At 31.5% G+C, this 8,174-nt stretch overlaps 1 long non-coding RNA gene across 4 annotated transcripts; it reads left to right on the top strand.

Annotated features, from left to right (window-relative positions):
• The first annotated feature begins 392 nt into the window (after positions 1–392).
• Positions 393–7,820, top strand: LOC126550955 (uncharacterized). 4 transcript variants are annotated; one of them, XR_007605010.1, is made up of 5 exons: positions 393–1,862; positions 2,449–2,559; positions 3,693–4,406; positions 5,646–5,755; positions 6,863–7,820. It is a non-coding gene; the product is annotated as an uncharacterized LOC126550955 (long non-coding RNA). The 4 variants fall into 4 exon arrangements; XR_007605011.1 differs by lacking the exon at positions 393–1,862 and adding an exon at positions 1,922–2,322; XR_007605012.1 differs by lacking the exon at positions 393–1,862 and having other exon boundaries at positions 1,920–2,559; positions 3,693–4,411.
• The last annotated feature ends 354 nt before the right edge of the window (positions 7,821–8,174 follow it).

The raw sequence follows: 8,174 nt of genomic DNA, 5'->3' as shown, positions 1-8,174 counted from the left end.
AACACCTACTGTATTACTAATATTTAAATTAATTAAATTAAACACAAAGCATATCATGTTATATGATGATTGACTGTTACCGCTACAAAGTTAGATACGTAGTAATGTTGTTGCGTAGGTACTGCAAGTATTGGTAAAAAAATTAATTAAGATATAGAATCTTATAAAATGATATAGCATTCATAATTAATTTAAATGGTTATGGAGAAATAGATTTTATACAGTATAAACAAAATATTACTCGCGAACAGTTTGAGATATCATATTAAGATTTATTTCTGTTATTATCATATTAAATTAATTGTATAATATAAGTGTTATTTTGATGAATGGTTGACTCACGAATTGTAACAATAGTTAAAAATTAAAATTCCTTATAGCTTGATTTTTATTTATAACTTATAAGTATTATACTAATAAGTTAATAACATACGGGATACGGTTTATTAAGCCATTTTACACCATACATTTCTTTTGCTTTTTTTTATTACTTAACGAGATAGCTATTATAGGTGCCTAATGCCTAGGTATAAAATGTTTTTATTTTTTTTTTTTAACTAATTTTCATTGAGTAATTACGTAACACAAATATTTGCAAAGTAATAAGACAATAATGATTTATTTATTTTATTTACAGTTTCTTTGTGAACCAAATGATATTGCTAAAGTTCGGACCAATCTTGAAAAATATAAGTACGACATAGTGCACGCCGAAGAGGAACATTTGCCCCTACAAAAAGTAACATTAAGCGAAATAGAATACGAACATTTAGCAAAATTTATTAATAATGTTCAAGGACTACAGGATGTCGTTCAAATTTATGATAATGTAAATTAATGTAATGATGTAAAATTATGAGTTGTCAGGTAATACAAGCTTGTTAATAAATGTTATTAATTTACGTGACAGCTTTATTTATTTTTAAAACAAATACGAGTTTATTATCTTATATTCACAAAAGTTTCATATCCTGAATTGATTGAGCTATTGCTTGTTTTTAATTTAAGTACTCGACCTGTCATCGTTAACCATTGACGCATTTTTTAAACAATATTGCAGAGACAAGAAACTTGCATTTTTGTAGAGAATATTCGCGATTCAAAGGTCATCATATGCATAACCTGCAACTGCAGCTAGTATTGCACGGTCACCGTAGACCTGTAATTTATTATAATTCACGATAATGACGTTGGCATAATATTGCAGTAGTATAACATTGTAACATATAGAGAATAAGTAGGTATACATTATGCATTTATGTTATATGTGCATACGTTTACATTTTATATAATTGCAAATATTTTCGCGATACGAAGTGCAATCGTCATTTGAATTCTTAGTCTGTTCGTAGCTTTTACCACGGTCCTTAGTCCGTACCTAACTATTATTTGAATTTAGAGTCGCTATACGAGACTTATATTTAATCGTTTTATTTCAAGAATACATGGCCTTACAATTTGATCTTTATCATATATATTAATATTTCATAATATAAAGTATAAATCGCGATCACAAAATAATATTTCGTCTATTGTTGATGTTATTTTCACGACCAAAATAATACAATATAATGACAACGGCACAACGCTCTTCCACGATGACCTATGTATGTGTTTAGTGCGTATGTGTGATTGCGGACTCGGGCAGTGTACAGTTCAATAATGCAATATGATATTCCGCCACAGGGCACAGACGCTACAGTTTAACTTTTAACTTTTCACCTGATTTATTCGCGGCAAACAACAAATCCGTTTATGCAATGTACGTGGCCCTATCACAGTGCTTATATTGTATACTCGTTGTTCTCCGAAGACCTATTCGCCTAGTTTCTCTGAAAGAGCAGACCAAAGCAGAAACAATGGTTAGTTTAAAGGCTTGATTATACAAATTATAATTAAGTTATCTAGGTCATTATTTTTTGTTTTATCGTTTTATAATGATGCATATATTAATTCAAATTTGTATAACAATTTTACTTGTTTTTTTCCATTTAAATCCGCGCCACATAGACTATTGTTACAATATTGTAGTCGCAAGGTATTCGACTTATACATTGTGGGGTGTATATTTTGAATGCGACCAAGATTAGTGAAAGGAAAGACTTACATTGTAAGATCACGTAGAAACTAATACGTGTTTGTGAAAATGTGGCGCAAAACGCGTGACTAATTCATATGCCGCCAGGCACAAGGGATGGGCCAATGAGGGTCTCTGTCGTTAAGATTAATGCTATATCATTGGGAATGCAGAGGTCTTTGTTGAAGCCACCTGCCATTTTGACCGGCTTGGCCTGCACGTCGTCTCCTCTCGGCAGTGGCAGTGTAAGAGCAACAGTTGGTGTGAACGTGTGGTCGGTTTACCACACGTTCACACCGGATCCTGCGAGCGACGACTAGGCCTTTTCATTTTAATGAAAATATATCAGTGTTGTATTTATTTGGATTTAGTGTTTAAATTTCCGTTCGAAAATCACGAAGTAAAAAATGTTAAAAATCAAAGTCCATACTTGGAATCGAGCGTTAAGACAACTGCATAAATTAAACACAACTGCGAATAAGGTAAGGTGCATGAACCTCATATTATCAATATTAATTTTTATAATTTACTTATCAATATTTTATTACCACGGGGTACTTGTTCATATTCTCGAATCACGATCTTGAGAGCCCTCCGATGATCAGGAGGAAGGTAATAGCGCAAATTTAAATAATTTTATATTAATATCTGATAGGTGGCTATATTATCCAGCACTTATAAGTGTAGGGAAGTGTCCCACAGATTCCGATATTCATTCAGTCTTATGTCCCTTGTGTTTGTATCACATTAAGTTTATTAAACGAACTCAAACATTCTTATTAATTTACCATTTCTTATTTAATTTATTTTATTAATTTATATTTTCGTTTTATTTCTTTTCTTTTATTTTTGCGTTATTAGAAAGTGATGCTCAACGTGGAGCTCGAACCCACGACCCGATTAAGAGGCGCGTACTATACCGGGCTGAGGTTGATTTGCGCACAAAATTGTGAACAATGAAAACCAGCTTGTAGGTACAATTTTGGGTGTACAGGGTGTCCGTATACTCTTAAAGTAACACCTTTATTTTTAACCTAAGATAGCTGTAATACGTTTTCGGTTTATCTTATTTAGACCCAAATGATGTTTCGGGCGTATTTACTGCAATAATTTTAATAGCTCCTTGCGACTTAAGTATGGATTTTTCTGATTATATATTAAAAACTTATATTGATTTTGATGCTAATTTTGACCAGACTTATGTGCTAGTGAACCAGACAATATAGCCCAAAAACCACGAACGGAGCTGAAAATTTCACATGTATTTCAATAGTCAATTTTATACCTCCCATCCTCCCATCCTCACATTCACAAAATTATTCAAGTACTAATGGGAATTCAAATCGATAGTGATTTAAAAATTAATTCATTAAAAAAAAAAAAAATAAAGAAATTACCCGTAAAAAAGAAATATTAAAAAAACAAAATTATATGCAAAAAATATGAAAAAAATATATTCTGATTACAAATCTACAAAAATTGACATTTTAACATATTTATTGCAAATTTGTACCAATAAATAATAGATTAGTGGTACTTAAAATTATTTTAATAACTTAATTATTTATTACATTTTTATTAAATTAATAACTTGATTGTAAAAATTATTTTTCAGTTCTACCGATTGAGCTAGTCGGACTTGATTGGCAGTTCGATCATATAGTGTTACATACCAACCTTTAATATTATCATCATCTACAAACAGGTGTTTTGATACGCATTCGAACATATAGTGGTCTAAATCCTGTTGGTCACAACTTCCACCGCCACTTCAGATATTGCCAATCTACAAAATTGAATCCTGGATATCGTGATGAAATTTGTGCTTAAATGAACATTCATCTATAGGAAACGGCACAGTACCCACTACCATTACTTTAAAACTCTCACCCGGTGATCCAATGGAGGACATGAGTCTTGTATCCGTTTTAAATCATCGGGCAGATCCGGGACTGTGGTCAGTGGCCTTCGCTATGTAATATATTCATAAGGGATCATACCTTGTGCATTTTGAGTTGAAATCGAATGTATTAATGGCATGACTACGGCAAGCAGCATAAACAAATTTGACATCACGGTCGTCATCGTATTGTTGGTTTGACGCGCAGATGAAGTAAAGCGCACCATAGTGTAATAGTTATAAAGTGTCCGAAGTACAATTAAAAATGAACACGTTCGCGACGAGCATGTACCAAGCGTGAAAAAAAGTGTGTACGGCCAAAAATATTTCCGTTCGAAAATCACGAAGTAAAAAATGTTAAAAATCAAAGTCCATACTTGGAATCGAGCGTTAAGACAACTGCATTAATCGAACACAACTGCGAATAAGGTAAGGTGCATGAGCATCATATTATCTATATTAATTTTTATAGTTTACTTATCAATATTTCATTTCCGTGGTGTACTTGTTCATATTGTCGAATCACGACCTTTAGAGCCCTCCGACGATCAGGAGGAAGTTAATAGCGCAAATTTAAATAATTTTGTACTCATCTGATAGGTGGCCGTGACTATATTATCCAGCACTTTGGTTAGGTTAAGTGTAGGGAATAGTCCCACGGATTCTGGCATTCATACAAGGATTATGTCGCTTGTGTTTGACTCACATTAATTTTATTAAACATACTTTAACCTTCTTATTTATTATTTAATTTATTTTATTAATTTATATTTTTGTTTTATTTCATTTCTTTTCTTTTTGGGTATTACAAAGTGGTACCCAACGTGGGAATCGATCCCACTACCCCGAGATTGTGTGTGTGTGCGTGTGTGCGCGCGCGTGTGTGTGTGTGTGTGTGCGTGTGTGTGTGCGTGTGTGAGTGTGCGTGGGTGTGTGTGTGTGTGTGTGTGTGTGTGTGTGTGTGTGTGTGTGTGATGTGTGCGTGCGTATGCATCTGTAGGTAACCTACGTGATTATATAGCAGTAATTGGAAATCGTACATATGTGTATAACATACTTTATACTATATTTTTTTATGTCTGTAAAATTACATTTTTGCTTTTAGTGCTTAATATTATGATTTATAATTGTAGTGACGTAGGTACATAGAAATAATTTAAAAAAATATAATTATAATATAGTTTAATCTATTGAATAATTCAATTTCATATTATATAATATATATATTATATATATATACGCAAAACGTTTTCAGTGTGGTACGTCTGTACGTGCAATAATTTTCGAAATGTGCATATAACTTGTCCTTAATATGTATAATTGTCCCATTATTACAGTCTAAGAAAAGAATTACGATGCATCATAAAATGTTATAAAACCGCATCAGTGGATAGAAAAATTCATAAGGGTTCAAAATGACACAATGTTTGTGGCATGTTGGTGTGTGTAGGTTCCTCTTTTACGGGATAAATCATAAATTTACATATATAATATATATACACACATACTTATATTATATAAGAGTATACTATACATTATAAGCTTTATAATATTATATCCAGTTTCAAACCTGCCAGATTTTATGCACAATAGTTATGACGCGTGTTGACGCTACTTCCGTTGACGGTATAAGAACATTTAATGAAGGTGTGTGTATTTTTTTTTCAGATCAAAAATTACGTTCTTTTCCTCATTGCTAATGAACGTTTCAAACACCACACTGTTGTCGAACAATGTACCAATTCATCAATACTGTTGCAGACAAGAGGCTGTGTGACGTAAGTACTTATATAAATATGCTATTTCATTTTAACTATTTTATACCGAACGATTCCATCAGTCCGATGAACTTGTATTTACCTTACATTAAATTTATTAAACGTACTCTAAGATTCTTATAAATTTACCATTTATTATTTAATTTATATTTTTGTTTTATTTAATTTCTTTTCTTTTTGTGTTATTTCACGACCCCGAGATTCTTAGTCTCTCGTGCTCTATACCAGGCTGGGATCATTTGCCCACATATTAATATATTTTAAAAAACAAAATTATATAAAAAAAATACAAACATGAGTAGCATCGTACACGTGGTAGAAGTGAAACTTATTACAAACTAGTGTGTGTGTGTGTGTGTGTGTGTGTGTGTGTGTGTGTGTCTAGATCTCCCCCGAGAATCATAGGGATTTTGTCTTCACCTCTTCCAAGTTCATTTGCACTTCTGTGGCTATAAACCTGTAGGGAGCGGTGAATAATATATATGATGTTTTCTATATTTTGATTCGGTGAGATGTAGATGGTGGCTGCGATGACGATATTTTTATAGTGATTTTACCTTTAAATGAATGGAAATTTCCGTCTCTTAAATCTTATTTTAAAAATAAAATTGTTATTTATTATTAATTATTATTATTATTATTATTTATTGTTATTTTAATAAATTTCAATATTAAGAAAAAACCGTAGTTACAGTACATAAACTTTGTAAGTGTGCGTATACGAAGACGCGTTATTTAATAATAATAATAATAATAATAATTAGCTGAAATAATAAAGTGATACATTTGTCAACACATAATTCGAGTTGTTATAGTAACAATTTATAAACAAAATTGTTTTTATCTTTTTACTCTCTCGTGTAACGAAATCTCAAAACGTTTCATTTTTCCCAATTCACTCTCCATTCTCGTCAAATGTCAAACGCCGCTAAATAAGTTTCACTTCAAAAATAATTTCTGATTACAAATTTACCAAAATTGACATTTTAACATTTTTATTGCAAACGTGTGCCCCAATAAATAATAAATATGCGGTACTTAAAATTATTTTAATGACTTGATTATTTATTATATTTTTATACTTTTATTGTAAAAATTATTTTTCAGTTATACCGACTGAGCTAGTCGGACCGGATTGGCAGTTCGATCACATAGCGTTAGTAATAATACATACCAGCATTTAATATTGTCATCTTCTATGAATAGATATATTACCGTATACTAACTTAATTTTTTTTTAAATATATTATATGATGTATTGATGCATAGAAAATTATAACTTAACTCGTATTAACTTAGCTTATAGGTTAGGTGTTTTTATTATTATTCTAATTGTATAAACATCTATTGTATAACTTATACTAATTAATTATTCTTAACTTAAATTATTCACAATTTGTTTTTCACTTTGATTTTTAACGTTTTGTACTCCGCGATTTTGATCAGTAATTTTTTTTTGCTGTACCTACACACTTTTCACTCATACACGATGCGTGCTCGTGGCGGCGAATGTGTTAATTTTTAATTGTATTTCGACTTTTTATAACTATTATACTAATGGTCCGCATTACTTAATCTGCGCGTCATATACCAACAACACGATGTCGACCGTGATGCCAAGTTTGTTAATATTGACTGCCATAGCCACGCCGTTGATACATTCTATTTCAACTTCACAAGATACGATCCCTCATGGGTATCTTACATAGCGAAGGCAACTCACCACAGTTCCGGATCTGCAAGCTGTTCTGAGTCGGATATAGGCTTCATGCCCAACATTGGATCACCGTGTGAACGTTTGAAAGTAGTTGTATTCCGTACTGTGCCGTCATCTATAGATGAATGTGCGTCTCAACAAAAATTTCATAACAATATCGTCCCAGATTCAATTTGTAGGTGATGGGCTTTATTCTAAGGTGTCGTTGGAATTTGTGACAACCAGGATTTAGACTACTGCATGTTTGACTGTCTATAAACACATAAAGTATAAAAAAAAATACGATTATTTATTCATAAATCAATTAAAAATAATACTAAAATAAAGCTAACTTATTTTAACTTCTAATTTGATGATTTTTTCTACCTACCTATTACCTAATACTAATACCTAATATGTTTTAACGTTTAGGCGTTCACTAAAACTCGTCAAGTCGTAATATAGCTACGCATTATTTTAATATAATTTTATTGGATTTTGGATCTTCCAAACTAAATACTGTTTTTAAATAACGTTAGGTATTTTTATCGCAAGTACCCTGAATATTATAGATGATACTTTGTGTACTCTACTTGCAATAGTATTTTGATGCGTGAGTCAAATGTGACATATTATGGCACACGCCTCTACGACGTTATAGTATAATTAATGTTTAGAATTTATCTTATCTACGTGTGTGTACTACAAATTTTTATTACGCAT

Source organism: Aphis gossypii, chromosome 3, assembly GCF_020184175.1.
Source record: "Aphis gossypii isolate Hap1 chromosome 3, ASM2018417v2, whole genome shotgun sequence".
Taxonomy (NCBI): domain Eukaryota; kingdom Metazoa; phylum Arthropoda; class Insecta; order Hemiptera; family Aphididae; genus Aphis; species Aphis gossypii.
The sequence above is the reverse complement of the archived record's forward strand: the minus strand, read 5'-3'. Positions and strand labels throughout refer to the sequence as shown.